The following is a 19,924-nucleotide window of genomic DNA, read 5'->3' as shown; positions in this document are numbered from 1 at the left end:
CAGCTTGAAAGAACACGTTAAAACACATTCTTTTTTAGTTTTAAATGAGATTACAAATAAATGAACCAAAGGCAGAAAGCAATTCCTTCTATACACAGTGTTCTGAAACCAGTTAAGACCAAACAAGGCACTCAACAGCTTGTTTCCTGTGCTCTGGCTCAATGAACCAGGCCCTGACAGCTGGTGACATAGTTCTGTGACTTGAAAACTTGCTGCTACAATCTATATGTGACATGCATGTCAGAGGTTCCTATCCTGGCAAAGCCAAGCCAGCCCTTCATCCTTCCGAGGTTGATAAATGAGTATCAACTCAAGTGGGTGATCATTATATGTAAATGTTCTATGTAAAGCACTTTGGTGAAAGCACTATATGCATAGTTTATAATTTAATTTGGTTTTTTATTCAAATAAAGTCAAACCAAAAGTCAAAAATAAATGAAAAGTTTTTCTTAAATGAAATACTTCAAACACAAAAAAAAGGAAGATAAGGGAGCAGTATTAGGTACAGAAATGGTGAACCTTCATACATAGGGGACAGGCTTGTTCCCTTTTGTCATAAGCATCATTTCTATATCACTTTTGAGACCAGACCACATATGGCCACTTGATGAGACATGTGAATGCCCAGACCCAGCAGATTTCCCTTTGAAACAGTCTCATGGTGGCAACTGGATAGGGACATCAGTGGGGAGAGGCTATTGGAGTAGTGGGATTGTTTACCCCTTTAAAGCTGCATGCAACTGTCTTCAGTGCTAGACATACTAAGCACATACAGCATTCAGAATAGGCATTTCACCCATTTTACCTTTTGTTACTTTTTTAGGGGGGTGCTGCACATTTTATGAGACCCCATTTTGCATTTTTTCCTTGGTATTCCAGGATATTTGACTTTGAAGTCCCCCTCCCACTTCAAACCCCTTCCCTATATATGTGATTCCCTGCATCTCAAAAATTGTGGCGTAGGCTGGTTGCAGCAGTAAGGTTGTACTGCATTACTAGACGAATGTACCTTTCAGTGTAATAATGAACGTATTATGTCCTACTCTTGGCTCCCTGTTAGTTTTTGGGAACAAGGAGGCAGGCCTAAAATGTTGTGCATACAGGGCAGTGGTGAGTTTGGCCGGGAGGGTAGCTCACGGGCAACACACTCCCCTAGCAACAGGTTCAATCCCTGGGCCCGTGCTTAGAAACTTCTGTGTATTAAGCGCATTATAAATAACCAATTACAACGTGCTGCCTGTGGGCCAAGGTAGCCCTTCCGGAGACTATTCCAGGCCCTCCTAGTCACATGTGTGTAACAATCAAGTGTTGCCAGGGCTAAAGTCAGCCACTAAGTCTGTCTATTGAAAAGAATGATTTAATACCCATAAAAGTAATAAATAAAACATCCATTTGTAAACTCATATTCACACACCGATGTTCCTTCGACACACTCATTCCCATGGATAGTTTGGCCCACTGTGTGGGAATTGTGTGGTACATTCGACCCTACAGCCAAACAAGTTGTTCACTCCTGACATAGGAGCTCAATTTGAGCCAGGCCCTGCACCCTGTGCAGTAGTTTGGACTGGTGTATACTGGTCCATTGTCCCCAGATAGCCCAATATAATGCAATACAATAAGATTGAAATGGATTGCCATCTGCGAGTGTGTAAACCCCCTAGTTTTCTTTATTTTTAGTCAAATAAAACAATGCAGGTAATTTTGTTTCTGAAGGGCAGTCTGCCAATCAGACCCCACTTATAATGCTTCAAAAGCATAAACTATCTATGTGCCCTAGCTGTATCAATCTCTGGACATCTGCAGTCTCTGATTTCCTGTGGCATAGGGCAGGTTCAAAGGTCACATGCTCATCTCTGATAGCTGCTGTGAGCCAAAGCCACTGCAATCGGAGGTAGCATTTTAAAGTTGTGACACAAGCCTAAAATGTGATATGTTGGCTCAACCAGACGTAGCCTTTAAACATCTATGCCTCGAAACTCAAATGCAATATTTAGTCTGGGGGCACCGTAATTTCTGAAAATAAGCCATATCTGGTTATGATACAGTGACTGATAGAGGCGCACAATTAGTAAAGTGACATACATTTGGAATCATACAAATGTCAACCCTGGGAGCCCAGGTCAGTGATGTCAATGTTAGGTGTATTCATGGGTATCCTGGCTGTAACCAATGCTCCCAATGAGACAATAGCTAGCATGCTGTCTTCCTTTGTTTCATTAGAGGAAGCTACCACCTACTCTCAGCTCACAGGAGCTCTCACCGGGAGATGTCGCCGGAATTTGCTTCAAAGGGGCACTCACATGAATAAGGACAGACTCACACCAGTGTGGTGCACTGTAGAAGGCCTTTACAGTTAGCAAGAATATAAATGGGACAGAGTTAGAGTAACCAGAAAGGGAAATGTGGACCTGAGTAAGGGTTCTAACATTGTTCTATTCTGTTGAGGCTCTTTCCCTTCCTGTCCCCTCCATTTTCTGCAGGACAGGCCACGCTGTGTATGATGTAACAAAGCTAGGGCAGATGAAGAAAAGGGCAATTCTTATTTGGACCTGTTTGGACCGGGAGGACCCAGGGCCTGAACACCTGCTTAGACAACAGGTAAGCATTCTCCGATTTAGTATTCTCCCTCTGCCGCTACAGGCCATCCCCGCCATCACCAGGCAGTGCCAACGTCAATGACATCGCCCCTCCTCTAAGGCATGGGCTCCACTAATCCAGCAACCTCAACCACATCAGCCTCAAGTCGATCAGCATCCCCTGTATGTATGTGTTTATGTATGTATGTATGTATGTATGTATGTATGTATTAAAAAGTATAAAGTGCAAACCAAGTCCCAAGAGTATCTGGGCACTAAGAAGAGAGAAACTGGAAAAAACAGGAAACAAATTACGCACAAATAAGAGTCTTTGGTTGTTTCGTAAAGCTAAAATGGTCAGGTAAAATTTGAAGTGCCAAAAAGAGAGTGTTCCAATGCCTAGGAGCCTGAGCAGAAATAGAACGGCCGCCCAATCTCGACTTGTGGAATTGCGGCGCTGCAAGGAGATTTTTATCACTAGAACATAGCCTATGAGAAGGGATGTATGCTTCTGACACAGACAAATAGAGTGGTCGAGTAAAAGGCCTGGTGAGCAATACACAGACTCTTAAACTCAAGCCGTCTCCTAACCAGAAGCCAGTGGAGTTTATCGAATAACAAGGTAGTATGCTCAAGTGTGGGAGCTAGACGGGCTGAAGCCTTCTGAAGAATGTGAAGTCTTTGAATTAGATAATTTGGTTGTTCTAGGAAAATCCCATTGCAGTAATTGGGGGAACCTATTGTAGAGGAGGTGACCACGGTGGCACAGCAAAGAGAAAGAAGGAAAGTCAAAATGTTCATGAGCGTTTCAACTGAGGAAACCTGCACTACAGACTGAGGCAATCTGGGCATCCCGAGAGCCGGAGGGGAGCATTTTTACCCCTAGGCTTTTGACAGTGGAACAAGGTGCAGGAAAATCACCTAATGACTCAGGCCAGAAGGTGGAATTCCAGAAAATGCCAGGGGCTGAGGTACCTGAAAACAGGACTTAGGTTTTTCTGCTGTTAAATTTAAGACTGTTGTGAGCCATATAGGTTTAATCTGCTGACATGCAATTTCTCAAATTAGAAAGGGGGTCGAATATCTGAGAATCAAGGCAAAACAATAATTGGGTATCATCCGCATAGGTGTAAAATCAGATGCCAAAAGAAGCAATAAGATCAGCAAGAGGACAATGATAAAGATTGAACAGCAAGGGAGAGAGGGAAGACCCTGAGGAACACCACACAAATCTGCATAAGGAGAAGCAGAGAAGGGAAAAAGTGAGAATGTTTTCTGGCAATCAGATAAAAAAGAAATAAACATGCCTCTGAAGCCAACCTGGGCCAGCCGCTGAACCATAATGCCGTGATCGATTGTATCGAAGTCTGCAGAGAGGTCAAGAAGAATCAGAACACCAGCCACTCCATGGTATTGCATTAGTGCCAGGTCATCGTGAACCGAAAACATTACGGATTCAGTTCCCATAACGGGTCTAAACCCTGCTTGAAAGCTGTGTAGAAAGTCATTGGACTCCATAAAATGAAAAAACTGAGGTGTGACAATGACTTCCATGAGTTTCATGATGTCTGGGGTAACGATATCAGGCGGTAGTTGTCCGGGAAGATGCCATCAAGGTGAAGTTTCTTCAAAAGGGGGGACACAATAGCATACTTAAGAGAAGAAGGAATTAGAGGATGTGAAAAGGAGTAGTTGACAGCTGCTGTAAAAAGAGGGATTCAGTCTGGGCATAAAGATTGCAGCAGGTAAAGCCGAATAGCATCTGCAGGCGAGGCAGATTTTAGATGATGCAATGTTTTAGAATCAGTCTGGTCTCAGACGGCATCGAAATGAAAAAAGGATTTGGGGCTTTCAAGAGATTCATAGACAGCGAGAAAATCAACAGTGGGTTTACTAGGACCGTTGGCCAAAATAGAATTCTGAAATTTTTTAATTTGTTCCTAGAAAAAAATGCTAATGTCATTGCACATTACCTGAGAACAAGAATGATCGGGTGCCGGGCAGAGGAGTGGATAACTCTTTTATGATTTTAAACAATTCAGAATAGGAACAGGTAGATGTTAAGATGTGCTCTGCATAATGAAGACATTTAGCTTCCTTAATAGCCTTGTGATAAAGTTGGAAGGCCAGTTTGTAAGACACTTGAGATTCAGAGTCATATGTCAGCCTCCATTTCCGTTCTGCACGACATGCTGCTTGTTTAAGAGCCTGAAGTTCTGGAGTGAACCAAGGGGCTGATGGTCGAGGATGGCTGAGACCAGATTTGGGGTGAGCTAATGTGTCTGCTGTAGTTGTCATAGCTACAGTGAGAGATGTGCAAGGATCTAAATGGTATCAGTTAGAATCTTTAAGATTTGCTAAGGTGCCCTTACGGCAAGATGCAACTTGATCTGGGGTCCCCCTCACCATCCTTAACACAGAAGTTGATGCTCGCCAACGTCCACTCAGCTATCAACCATGCAGCAGACACCACTGACCTCATCGTCACATATGGCCTTGATGCCATCTTCATCACTGAGACCTGCCTGACACCCACATCCTAGACAAAATGCAAATGGATATTTCCCATCTGTGAAAGGTACAGTGAGCAAAAAGCGTGTGCTTCAAACTCTCATCTCAGAACAGGTTATCGTGCCATGTTCTTTCTGGAGAGGAGCGCCTGCTACCTTTTTTGAAATATTTGTAAGGGCCTTTGGGTTGGTCACCCTGAGTTACCTGGGGGCAAACAGACGTGGACTCCCTGCTCACTGTGCTCAGAGAGGCACAGCTTTACCTCACTGATGTGGCCCAACAAGGCTGAAACACGTGTATGGGGTTGCTGGTGGTACTCTTGTTCAGAGAGGAGTTGCATACCATTTCGGTGCTGGACTGCACATGTGGGCGGGACAAAGACTGATATGCAAATGGATATTTCCCATCTGTGAAAGGTACAGTGAGCAAAAAGCGTGTGCTCAAACTCATCTCAGAACAGGTTATCGTGCCATTTTCTTTCTGGAGAGGAGCGCCTGCTACCTTTTTTGAAATATTTGTAAGGAACTTGGGGTTGGTCACCCTGAGTTACCTGGGGGCAACCAGACGTGGACTCTCTGCTCACTGTGCTCAGAGAGGCACAGCTTCACCTCACTGATGAGGCCCAACAAGGCTGAAACACATGTATGGGGTTGCTGGTGGTACTCTTGTTCAGAGAGGAATTGCCATAGCCTTTCGGTGCTGGACTGCCCATGTGGGCGGGACAAAGACTGATATGCAAATGGATATTTCCCATCTGTGAAAGGTACAGTGAGCAAAAAGCGTGTGCTGCAAACTCATCTCAGAACAGGTTATCGTGCCATGTTCTTTCTGGAGAGGAGCGCCTGCTACCTTTTTTGAAATATTTGTAAGGAACTTGGGGTTGGTCACCCTGAGTTACCTGGGGGCAACCAGACGTGGACTCCCTGCTCACTGTGCTCAGAGAGGCACAGCTTCACCTCACTGATGAGGCCCAACAAGGCTGAAACACGTGTATGGGGTTGCTGGTGGTACTCTTGTTCAGAGAGGAATTGCCATAGCATTTTGATGCTGGACTGCCCATGTGGGCGGGACAAAGATTGATATGCAAATGCATATTTCCCATCTGTGAAAGGTACAGTGAGCAAAAAGTGTGTGCTGCAAACTCTCATCTCAGAACAGGTTATCGTGCCATGTTCTTCCTGGAGAGGAGCGCCTCCTAGCTTTTTTGAAATATTTGTAAGGAACTTGGGGTTGGTCACCCTGAGTTACCTGGGGGCAAACAGATGTGGACTCCCTGCTCACTGCGCTCAGAGAGGCACAGCTTCACCTCACTGATGAGCCCCAACAAGGCTGAAACAGGTGTATGGGGTTGCTGGTGGTACTCTTGTTCAGAGAGGAATTGCCATAGCATTTCGGTGCTGGACTGCCCATGTGGGTGGGACAAAGACTGATATGCAAATGGATATTTCCCATCTGTGAAAGGTACAGTGAGCAAAAAGCGTATGCTGCAAACTCTCATCTCAGAACAGGTTATCGTGCCATGTTCTTTCTGGAGAGGAGGGCCTGCTACCTTTTTTGAAACACATCCTAGACAACCTTGTCCCAGACCACTACAACATCCAATACAGAGACCGGCAGAACAAGACAGGCGGAGTCCTTGCAGTCATACTCAAAATCCTGTGGCCTTGTACCAGACTTGACGTCAACAACATTGGCTGCTTCGAAGTCCTTTCCTGCCAGTTCCCACTCTCTCCGACGGTCACAGTCACCTTCCATCTAATCTACAGACCACCCAAACCCAACACCGCCTTCATCTGAGACTTCACTGGCCTGGTCATCACCATGTCCCTCACGCATGCCAACAACATCTTCCTGGGCGCATTCAACCTCACAGGCATCCAGGCCACCAAACCGATTAATGAAGCACTCTTCAGCCTTCTCGATGCACTCAGCCTCACACAGCACATGAAAGACCCAACGCACAAGAAAGATGATATCCTTGAAGAAATCATAACCACACTATCTTCCCTCCACTACAGCTCTCCTATGCCACTTCACAGGTCTAACCAGCTAGAAGTGCCTTTCAACATCCTGCACACCACCCAATTCAAGCACTCCGGAAACCCAGAAGACAAACCTTCAGGTCCTACAAGAACTTCCCACTGGAAGCCCTCACAGAGGTTCTCGCCAACCTAAACTTTAGATGGACAGAAAAGCTACCAACAAACTGTGACTCTCGACTGGAAGATCTTAACACCACCCTCTCAGCCTCCATCTACCAGCACTTGTCACTGAAACAATGCCTCTGCAAACTGAAAACCCAGAACACCCTGGTTCATGCAAGAACTCAACCTCAGCAAAAGAGTCATAAAGAAACAAGAGAAAACCTGGCGCTGCTCCAGGGCTTCATCCAACCTTGCAGCTACTAAAGGAACTGTGAGCAACTCTCTGACAACTAATCAACACAGCCAAGGCCTCCTACTATCAGAATATCATAGCAGAAACTGAAAACAGTTCCCTCTTCAAAGCAGTCAAACACTGCATCACTGCTAACCAGCCCTGCCATACCACACATCAAGGGAAAATCTACCGCCATCAACACCTTCTTCATCCAAAAAATCAGCAAGATTTGTCAGCACATAGACGCCAGCTCCGCATCCACAGACCCATCTCACATCCCTCCTCACCATATCTCCACATCCCGGGCAACATTTAAGGAACTCTCGACAGAGGACCTGGTAGAGACAATAGCTGCCCTCAAAACCACATCGTAAACAGAAGACATCCTCCCAACATCCATACTCAAGACCCTCTCCACAGAAGCTCTCCTTCCCTACCTAAAGATCATCAACAGCTCCCTAACTCAAGGCACCTTTCCATCGACCCTAAAAACAGGACAAACCCTCCCTCTACTAAAAAAAAACCATTATGATCCCAGCAACCTAGTTAACTATCACCCCATCACCCATCTTCCCTTCTTACGGATTTCTAGAAGGTATTTGCATCCTTATTGTTTACATAAAATCTATATTTCTATGCAAACTTCATTTGACAATGTTTACATTTGGAGACTGGGTGCCTACTGTTATCACTTCACACACCTCCTACTTTACTTATTTATTTATTGTATTTGTTAATAGTGAGTATAGACTGCCCTCGGCCTACTTTAACATGAAAGGCGAAGGAGGTGGACATGTCATGCTGTGTCGATTTATGTTTATGTATGGGAACACAGCTAGTTTAGAAGCAGAGGGGGGCTGAGTATGTGGTTTCGCCATTACTTCTCCCTGTACACCTGCAGAGCAGTAGTCATGTTGTCACAACAAGAGAGTGTAATACAAAACAATACATTACAAAACTATACAAGGTACTTTATTTGCATGACAAGATAGACAAATATTGCTAAAATAAGTACATGGGATATATAAATGTTATGTTTTCTTCAGTAGGTATCATCAATTCCGAAGCTGTATGGTTGGACCTTAGTGTTTGTTGGTTGTAGGGCTTCCACACCTTTGTGTGCCTGTCCTACGTGAGATTGGATGTCTGGCTCGTACCAGCACATGGGTGAAAGTTTATTTCCAGGGTAGACCCAGTGCAGTCCTCAATTCTGCAGAATTTTTCCTGGAATCAATGGTTTATTTACAGCTGGGCTGCTGAATTTTAGGACCCGGTATGACCATACTGACTGAGGTCTTGTTTCTTTGTCTCGTGTTGGGGTTTCAACGTTTGGCTGCTGCATGTACTTGCTGTGCTGTTTTCATCCTCAGCTTTGGCTGGATTGGAGGTCCTGTCATGGGCTTGCTTCTGTGCCTTTTTACCACTGTTGTACTGTTTTATCCTCTTAGAACTAGTGTATCAAGGTAGAACCCCAATGGCATTCAGAAGGGTAGTGGGAGACAACTACCCCACCTCTGCTCTATGTTTGGGCTGTCTTGGTCACCATTACTGATTACCATGTTTTAGAAACAACGTATGGCTGGATGCTCTGTTTCCCCTTTGTGCATTCTTCATCATTGATTTTGCACCCAGTTGGTAGGTTACCCTCTTGGGAAGGCTGATTAACTTTCCTATAGGTAATCCGTGTTTTGGTTGGTCTGTACTTCAAGTCCCAGATTACATGATCCTGCAACTCAACCTCTGGTAGAAGCCTTCTACTCGCTGAGTGGTTTCACCACTCCAGAGTTACATCCTCAGTAACATGTGTTGCCAGCACTTTCCTTACTTTCTGGGCTGCTGGGTTATTCATTTGATTTCCCATCAGGTGCCCCCTGGATCAGGGATTATTGGTTTTCCAGCAGTCTCCATTAACCACAGTTTTTCATTAATTTACCTTGGTCCAGAACCTGTTCTGCTTTCTCCATTCTATTCTATGTCAACCTGAATGTTAAATTAATAAAGATATAGGAGCCATCATTAATTAACAAACGCTTTTAAAAATGGTTAGCCCCTACCATGTTAGTACTATGCAGTTCGGGACAAATCGTCAGTGTTGGGATACAACTCTTAAAGACATATGGTTTCCCAGCACACCTGTATTATTGAATAGTCTCACATCTCTTGCACCAGTATTTGGTGCCTCAGAATGATCCTTTTAAGTCTTCCTTTTAACTTTTCATTTAGGTGGATCTCTGCTTTCCACGCCTCCCTCCATGTCAAGTTGTGTGGCTGAATCCAGGTCATGATTATTATTGTATTCACTCTGCTCATTGGTGCCATACTTATCTTCTACATTGCCTCTTCTAAACCTTTTGACGTATGAAGTGTTCCTAGTGATTTCTTTATTGTTGGAGCTCCCAGTCAACAAAATTCCTTTTAGTACTACTACATTCATTGGAGTAAGTGCATATCTTGTGTAAGTGCTTTTAGTTTGTTTTTGTCTCACAAAGTATTCATCATTCCATGTTGATTTCTTTGGGCCTTGCTCCATGTTTGTGATCCATTCTTGCTTCTACATCTTGCTTTTTGGCTATTAGTCCAGCTCTTATTTCATCATCTCCTTTTTCTGGAATTCCGGACGTGTTCATCAGTCGTATCCCCAGAGAATATTTCTGTTGCCAAATCATGAGGAGCATTGAGTTAGTGGAGTAGCACACTGGATATTGCTTGTTTTATTTATATCTCTTTGGCACCTGCTCTCAGTATGGTCCTTTTGATTATTGACATGCATTTCTCAGCCATGCCATTTGTCTGAGGCCATAATGGTGTGATGTTTTGATTTCAGACACCCATGTGTTTGGGAAACTCGTCTGAAATTATTCCCATTGACAGGTGGTGCATTTTCTGTCTTCACTGTATGTGGGATACCCCATCCGGTGACTTTTTCATCAAGTACCTATCCTATTTGAGTACATTATGAGTATTTAACAACTGCATATTCATCGATGGTGACTAATAGATATGACAACTCTCGTGAGGGTCCATAACAGTACACTGCTCCTTGGCACCAGACGCTTTACGTTAAGTACATAGTTTGCATTGGTCTTGGGGGTTCGCTTGAAGTGGTTCATTGGCAGGCTTCACACCGATGTCTTCTATTATGCTGGCCATTTATGCAAGCCATATTCGGTATCTCAGTAGCCTTTTTGAGTTCACTGTTCCGTGGTGACATTTGTGAACAGCATGCGTTATGTATTTTCTCAGACCTCTGGGTATGACCTGTCTGAGTCCTCTCAGTAGCCGATTTGTGCCTGAAATTGCCAGTTCAGTGTTTATGTATGCCATTTGATCTAGATCTCCTGTGTTTATTTCCCGGGTGTCTTAGTTGTATGGTTTGGTATCGTCTCCATGTGTTTTCTCTGGTACGGAGAATGGTAAATTGTTCCCTGGATGCCAATATGAAAGTCACCTGGGAAATCAGAGGAGGAAGGGCATTGACTTGCACTTAATGCACAGATTCTTCTGCCTCATTGTTTAGTTCTTCACCATGAGTGCTTGCCTGATAACAGGAGATGCAATGCTCTGTGTCTGGTTGATATGCATTGTAATAGTCATTGTTTTGTAAACGTATGCAATTGGTAGGAACTTGATTAGATTTTCAGTATACTTTGTGATTTACCTTGTGCGTTTATTTGTTTTTTTTGGTTTCTGTGTGGTGGCAGCAATCCTGGCACATATTGCAATAGTAGAAGGGAATATACCACATCTTCCACATCACTATTTATTCTATCTCAACATAATGGTTGGGTTAATAAAGATTCACAAGACAGCTGTGAGGGGTCAGTAATATGAGGCAGACAACTTTGTGAAGCTTTTTCAAAAGATGCCATTTTATTAACTCAAAAGGTTGGATCAACACCTCACTATCCCTCACCTGACAAGGATTTCCCTGCCTAAAATAAACTAATGGAAACACTCTAACAAAGGATATCTGTGCCTCACTCGTATACATACAGTAACTCAACAAGGTAATACAGGGCAGTTCAAAGGCAAGAACATTATAGTAGTTAAGCACATAATGGGCCTCATTATGACTCTGGCAGTAGCCGTGCCGGTAAATACTGGCACGGCTGCTGCCGGAGTCATGAATTTTCCGCCACCCGGGAATGGGCAATTACTGAGACATTACAGCCCCGGCGGACCCAGTAATTGCCCATTCCCGAGTGCCGGAAAATATTAGTCCCCATTCCCATTTGAGTCCCATTGGACTCAATGGGAATGGGGAGGCTGGATGCACCGGCACCATTTATGAATGGTGCCGGTGCATCCGTCAAGGGCTGCACGCGGGTGACGTTCTGCCGAAAGGCACCCACTCACAGAACTCCTAATTTGCCGGTCCGGAAACAACGGTACCGGCAAGCTTACCGGTACCGTTGTTTCCGGACCGCCAAACTTATAATGAGGCCCAATATGACAATAGTCTCTCCTTATAATCTGGGCGAATTCTGCTTCACCAGATTCAAGAAGGTTTCTGCTCTACAGTTCCAAAAATAATGAAGGAAATCCTGGTTTGTAACAAAGTAGTTCAAACACTGTTCTTTGTGACTCCAACCTGACAACAAACAATTCCAACACTCCAGTGGTTCAACAAGGATTCTTTGTCTTCCTCTTGTGATAGTAAGACTTAAAGTAATCTTCTTCACATAAACAAAGAATATTTCCTCAGATCATCAATATCAACATAAATTTACTTCGTCAGGATGCTTAGCAATAACTTTCTATTTCTGAAGATATCAAAATAAATTGTCTTTATCAGGATGCTTTACAACAGCATATTATTTCTGAAGATATCAACATAAATTGTCTTTATCAGGATACTTTGCAACAACTTATTATTTCTGAAGATATATAACACTTCTGGTTTACTTTTATGCGAGTACTACTACTTCAATCACACCTGGTTTACTCCCATGCCAGGCCTAATACTTCAAGTTTGCTCTTCAGGAATGCTCCCCAGCCCGAATAACAATTTACAAACAACAAGTGCCTCTGTGGTTAAGATCAGCTTACAACAGCTTTGCAATGTCCATTAATTTAGAACATCAGACTTTAGGCAGTTCTCCAGGGAAGGCAAGATTCACATTGGTGTTCTTCAGCACTCTTCTGTACTTTCCAAAACCTCTGCAAGTTATGCTCCTCTCCCTCTCAACAACTTTTTCCAGAAGGGCAGCCTTATTCTCACTCTTTTTTCCCCAATGCGTTATTAACCAAACACTGGTAACTTTTGTTATATGCTTCTTTAAATATGGGCAATAAGGTTTACAACCTTTGGAACTTTCATTCTTCTCTCCTGTCTATGGCAATATCTGTTGGTTTTCAATGGGTTTGCTTTTGCTTTCTTTTGGCTTGGGCAATGGTTGTCTACATTAGGTTCAAAGAGTATTGCTCCATCTTGTTGCTGGGGTCTAAATACACGTATATGCTTAAAGACACAGTCATTTGGTCTTGCAAAATAATGTTTTCTCTGGTTTCTAATAGTTTGGTATTCACAATTGTCTTTGGTATCAGTTGCATACACACTCGAGTGTCTCAGAGCGCTCTGGTGTCACTATCAGCTATTCAACTCTCTGTGCATGCCAGATTCGCTTGCTGCTCACAGGTACTTCACTTCAGTGGCTCCTCGAGACCTGTCAATCTGCTTATTTCGGTCTGCTGCCACTCACGCCACCACACAGAGCTTCCTTTGCTCCAGAGGCTCTCTGGTGCTCGTGGGCCACCCGAGACAGCCTTGTGGGGAAGAACGCTTTCCACACTTTCGCTTCCTGCTGCCCAGCCTCAGCAAAACAGGTCTTCAAAGGGAAAGCTACCCTCTCTCATGCTTCCCACTGTGTGACCTCTGTAATTAAGGCTTCTTGAGGCAAAGACCCTCTCAGGACCAGCTTCTGCTCTATGTTCATCAGTGGTTCCAGCGTCTTCTGCCTCCTCCAGTGTCTGCTTCTGCTGCTTAGACTGTTCACACTGCTCACTAATGGCCTGCACCTTAGGGGGCCTTTCATGCCTCCAAGTCTCCCTCAGGAATGGGTCATTACCATTAAAAAGCTGAACTTTGCATTTCTGTTCCGCTTTAGCCTCTTCTTCCTCTCAATACTTCAGGGATTATGGTATTTGAAGTCTCAAAAGAAAACATTATTTTTTCTAGCTTCATTTTCAGTCTCAAACACATTTCTATTCCCCATAATATTATTTAAAGGAACAACACAAGGATCAATCACAAGACTGGATTGTAGAGAAATACAGTTCTTTAGAATTGTAATTGTTATTATTCAATGAGTTCTTTTCACTGTACCTTTGGGAGTTAGGGGTGCCTCTAGCTCCACAGGTCTCCAGGGTTTGAGAAGGGTTTGAAAAGGGTTCTCATTTCTCTCAATGCCTAAGGGCCTATGATTGACTTCACCGATATTAAGATGTGCAACTTGGGGAACAAAAAGATTGTGATGACAACAAGCCATTACATACTTTGATATTGAGGAAATGTCCTTCCAAGAGGAAGACAAATACTGTGTCTCACCCAACAGAGTCTTCTCATTTCCCTGGACCCTTTTTCCTCCCAGGTGATCCTCCCACAGACCACCATCCCCAAGGTCAGTATCTGCAATCATCTGCCTTTCCCTGGTCACCTGGGAGAAGATTTTAAGCAGGGTCTTTGTGAGGAATCTGTAGGATTCGTCACACAGCTTTATTTGACAGAAATCTGTAACTAGTAAACTCACTTATTTCCACTGTGCATATCCTTGATTGTTTTACCTTGCTTCTGCTGCACCCTGATTTACCCCCTTCCACTTCATGGGGGGTTGAGGAGCATCACCAGGCTTACAACTAAATAACACATTCCGTGGGTCTATTGGATCTCAAACCTGGAACTGGATCTCTTCATGGGTGTCTCCTCTGAAGTCATCTGTGGTTGGTTGCATCTTTTCTTTATTCCTGGAGGTAGAACAGAGATTTGCCTGCTTTTTTTTCCATAACCATAATCTGTGGTATGGTATAATATGCCTAATTTATGTGTCCCATTAACTCCTTTGGGTATTGTTTACCAACTTGGAAAACTTCACTAAAGTGATTTTGAAGGGTATGACTGGAAGAAGGTATATTCAACGCACAAATCGTAAATATTAGGAAAGGACTAAATTGTTCCAATATAAATCCACAGTAGATCTGGTATCTGCAATACGTCTTGGAATTTATTGTACTCATAGAAGAATTATTCTAGAAGAATTATTCTATGAGTACAATAAATTCCAAGACGTATTGCAGATACCAGATCTACTGTGGATTTATATTGGAACAATTTAGTCCTTTCCTAATCTCCCCACAATCTCCCCACCTAGGAAAATCTAAAATATGTTTAGCCACTCTATTCTGGAGCCAAGGATAGTATACTGAAGAACTTACATAAGCGAATCACTGTTACCACACAAGAGGGACACAACACTTACACCATGAACTGATGCAGGGCCAGTAATATTAGTGTGGAACAACATATGTTCCTTATGGGGTATTCTAGAAACAGGTGTATGCCCCCTAAGGACATGTACAATGTCCACCATCCAATGGAAATTAGTTTGTTGCCTTCACCAAATACATGGGAGTGACTACAGAAAGTAACACCATTATGGCCTCAAGTTAATGAAACAGAAACAAGTTCATTCACACCATCAAGAGAACAAGTCTGAAAAGTAAGGCACACTGGCATCATTATAAGTTGGGTGGTGCAATAAGAATGCAGTAAATGCAGTGAAAAAGCAGCAATAATACCTTTACCTCCACATTACTGCACCGCCTAACTACGAGTTCAGTGGTAAGGTGGAGAAAAAACCTCCAGCAAGAAGTTGGAGGTAATTCTGCCACCTTATTGCCCACAATCAGACAATTCAGTGGTATTACCTCTGGCAGAATTACCACTAGCAGTAATACTGTCAATATCCCCCACTCCAATGAATGGAGATTAACACCAGCTACCACTATTTGTTATCAGGCAATAATACCGCCAGACCAAGTAATGTAGTTTTGGCATCCACCGAGAAACCACTGAACCTCTAATGAGGCTATCTGTGCCGTGTCAAGAGGACTCAGAAACTCATCACACAGCTTAAGAGGAACATGACTATCAGAGCTAATGCTGGATCAAAAACCCAAAAGAAAACTTCCCCTCTGGATGCCACCATTATCAAAAAGCAATGAGCTCCAAAATTCAGAAACAAGAAGCAAAAGCAAAGATGAAAGCATTTGTTGTTCAACAAAGGAGAGCAAAACAGCACAACTTGCAAACAAGGAAATCAGCCAACACCCTTGACCTCACTCCCATGATGTTCTTCAAAGTGAAGGGGACCTGGGTCAAAGCAGAGAAACCAGAAACACAACTGAAATCAAGAAGTATCATGCCCCTGGGAAACAGCAAAAATGAGAATATTTGCTGCCAGGATATAGAAGTATTTGTACCGATGAAACATGAAAGCAGAACAAGCAAGATACACAGTGATCACGAGGCACTAGAAGATGACCTTCTACACTGATTGAACACAACTGAGAGTTTGCAGGACGTTCTCAGAAACCCAGGGTCGGTGTGTCATTGCTGAAACCTTAAGTTGGTAACTGGACTTCACTTCCTGATGTCACGTCAGGACAGGGATTGGTTTGGGAAAAGATGACTACTGGGGAGGTTAGGGAGCAGAGAAACTAGGGAGCTGGGATTTACCTACTGGAGAGGGAGGGCACTAGTCAGCAATGGATCTACAAGTAACCAGGGCAGGAATCAGTGGGGATCAGATCACCCAGTCTCAGGTAACGAGGAAACAGCCATTCCTTGAAGAGGCAGGTCTTGAGCTATTTCTGGAAATGTAGAAGCAAGTGGCAAAGTGGGATGTTGACTGGGATGTGATGACAGAGCGTCGGTGTATAGACAGAGACTGCCTGTCTTCTGTCTTTTTCCTTCAAGTACTGTTCAATTTCAAGTTTACACATTTCCTTACCTCTGGTGGATCATAGAACTCTGGAGAGTTTGCCAGTGAGGTTACATGGGGACTTAAGGGTGACAGCCTTGTATATGACGCAGCAGGATTTGAAGATGATATGTGCCAGCAGCAGGAGTCAGTGCTGTTCGGTGAGGGTTGGGCTGATATCATCGAATTGGCAAAGTCCTTTGTTGAGTCGTGTTGCAGCATGCTATACACATCTCAGAGAGATAAAGAGTAGTCACGGAAGGCCTTGGATAGCATATCCAAAGTTGTTTTCTGATGATTTTCTACAAGAGGCAAAGTTGGTACAATGCCGTTCAGGATACAAAGTCATTGTCCTTCAGGGTACATGGTGATGGCTGATAGGAGATGGCCCCTCAAGAGTCATAAGTTGGTTGTTTTATTATTCATAAAGCCCTTTTTTCTAAGCAAGAGTTAATGATAGTCAAACCTGTTCTTCTGATCCTTTACCTACCATTGTGTCTTAATATTTGTTGACACTAAAGTCCTTCCATTTTCCAGAAAATACACTGGTCTCTGATATTCTCAAGTCTGTGATGTTGACCACTTTGACTATTGCACCTAAAGCTGTGTTCACTGGGAGCTGCTGGGAAAAAAAAGATGAGAAACACAAAACAAACCTAGCATTACGAAAGAATATTTCTGGGGGGTGGGGGTGATGTTATGTGTGTACAGCCTGCTTTTTTTACAATTCCTCTCTGAGAATAGTGGAACGGCGGGAGGCATTTTAATGTGGGAGATGAATGAATGTGCTTTTCAGAAGGTCATTCTGGGAAAAATAAGGCATACAGGAACAAATAAAGCTGAGATTAGGGTATTTTTCAGCAGAAGTATTCTCTACTTTGTGAACTCATTTGTTATAAACTACTGTGGAAACCTGGAGACCACCTGTGACTTGGTTAATGGCATAGGATCCTGGAAACCTATGAAAGTGGATCTAGGTATTGTTTGAACAGACTGGCTAGCTCGACATCCAGTGTGCTAAGGGTCTACCTGTGAAAACAAAAAGAAGATATCGAGGCTGAGTACCCCAAAAGGAAATACACCAAACGTGGGTTCAAATGATACACAGATCTTTATTCTATAACTGAACAGTTTCAAAGGACTAAGCAACAGATAGCTATCAGGCCCTCAGTACAACACAGCGAAATACCAGCCCTGTTTGGTGTGTTCAGTGAGTGGGACTGTACATCAGAATAGTCGCACCATTTATACAATCCAAAACATGATGTCCAACCCACTTGTAAGTTAATGAATCTTGGATCAAGGGTTCGTGCCGAGTTCACTTCTAATTTATGCATCTATACATTTACGGATTATTCTTAATACATTCTCCAACAAGATACAATAGCAACAGTGTGTCTTTGGATTTCATGTTGAGCCTTCGCACATATCATGTACAATATAGTTAAACAAGTGTTCACATTAGATGCTCGAACAGTATTGTGCACAATATATGTTCATGGATTAGTATCGTTGGTACAGGTAATCCTCTATACACAGGTCAATGAAGGACAAGGTCTCAGTACATGACCCCAACATTTGGCCTGCGGCAGTTTACACATTAACTCTTACACAGAGGTCAAGACGGCCATGTTACATTCAAAAACGACACTCTCCACCATTTTAGAACAGAGGGTGACTTTAGAGTGAGAATCTAAAATGGCGGATGAACCTAAAATGGCGGCTAACACAGATCTAAGGTCAGCACCTTGCAACGCGGATTCCTTCGCAGAGCGACTTGGCCTAGGCCAATATATATTCATACGATCTAGAGGGTATAATATGATTTCCCTTTCGACAAACCCTCCTTTTAGCCTATGCCAAGCGCTAAACTACTTCTGATCACTTTTCGAATAACTCCACGTCTCAACGTCCATACACCCTGAATCGCCATCAGAGATATCTATTGCCATTAGATCGGTCACTAGAATTTATTTCAGCACATGTTCATTGGAGCTCTTGTCTGGGGCGTATACCTTGCGTCCTAATGTACCCATCGCCTGTGCGCAACATCCTCCTAACATCGAAACATATACCAGGAAGGCATTGTATACAGCAACAAAGAAACAGCAGAATTCCTAAAATAATCAGCAAGACCGAAAGTACCTTCCAACCCCAAGATCGCAAGAAGTCCCAGAACCACGTGCTAAGATCCCAGTTTCCCTCGGGAACATGCACTTCTGAACTTGGAACATGCAAATTCTGTATTGCCTTGAAGATAGTTGGGGAGGTATCTGGCAAGAAAACACAACAAGCGGACCCCACTAATTTACATACCCCTCCACGTTCAGCCAGAATGACATCTAATGCCATCCGGTTCTGAAGCGCTCCTAACCTTGTTACTTTCTGTTCTAGAGTCATATTATAGAGTATGTCAGTGGTCCGGTTGATGATTGTCTCCAGTACTCTCGCTAGTCTCCTGATATCTTCTGAGTTCAGTATTTGTCCCCAAAATGGCACAAAGGATTTTGCTACGTCACCCAGAACTTGTGCTGGATTGTCACCATTCTTGTCCCGCCGTGGACGAGCTTTTGAAACCTCTACAGTACTGGCTATGAATACCCCAGGTAACAGGATCCATAAATAACAAGTTCCCTGCCAATCCCTGGGTAACCATGGAAATGCTACATTACCGCAAACAAAGTAGACAGGTTCGCCTACATACAAAGGTCTGTCTTCCCCAGTCAAATTCGCAATGTTGGCGCATCCTTTAAAATCACCCATTGACTGAGTACCATTCCTCTGTATGCAGAAAGAAACTGAATTGGGGCTATAATGGACAGTGTAGAAAGGAGGCGTGGCATCCTTATTGCCTATATGAGCCATTTTAAAAGGAATCAAAGATTGAAATGGACGAGACAGTCTATCGGAAGGCCTAATAGAAGCAACATTAGGCTTACTCCTATTTGCAAAGAGCGAGCATCCCAAGGGAGTCAGAACACGTTTTTCAAACTGATTCAAATTAGTCCCTTCAAAATTCCCTGAGATACTGTTGTTCCAGCGACCAAAGAATAGTGCTCTAAGAGAAGTATAGCATGCAGTTGTCAAAGGTAGAGGTTGAATATACCAACCTAGCCCCTTATCCCTGTGTTGCGGTAAATGTGAACAGACCCAACAGTTGGACTTATTAAGGATGTCATGTGTAGCATTCATGATGAGTAATAATGTGTTGTTATGATATCTCTGTCTATGCTGAGCGTCCCTAGGAGATAGAGTGTGCAGATGCACGAAAGGAGTAGAAACACTAGGTACATTTTCAGTCAGCAACAAATTCTCAAGTGGATGTACTTCTTCTAGGTACCAGAAGCCTAAAACAATGACTATTATAAAACCAATTAACATTATCACAAAGCAGCAGTATGTTTTCGGAGCCCACATAGTTAAATGTTCATTTCCGTAGCTGGTCACACAGTCTTTTTCCTTTTCCATACGAGCGGA

The sequence above is a fragment of the Ambystoma mexicanum genome, chromosome 5q (assembly GCF_040938575.1).
Source record: "Ambystoma mexicanum isolate Mex_15411 chromosome 5q, UKY_AmexF1_1, whole genome shotgun sequence".
NCBI lineage: Eukaryota > Metazoa > Chordata > Amphibia > Caudata > Ambystomatidae > Ambystoma > Ambystoma mexicanum.
This window is presented reverse-complemented; position numbering follows the sequence as displayed.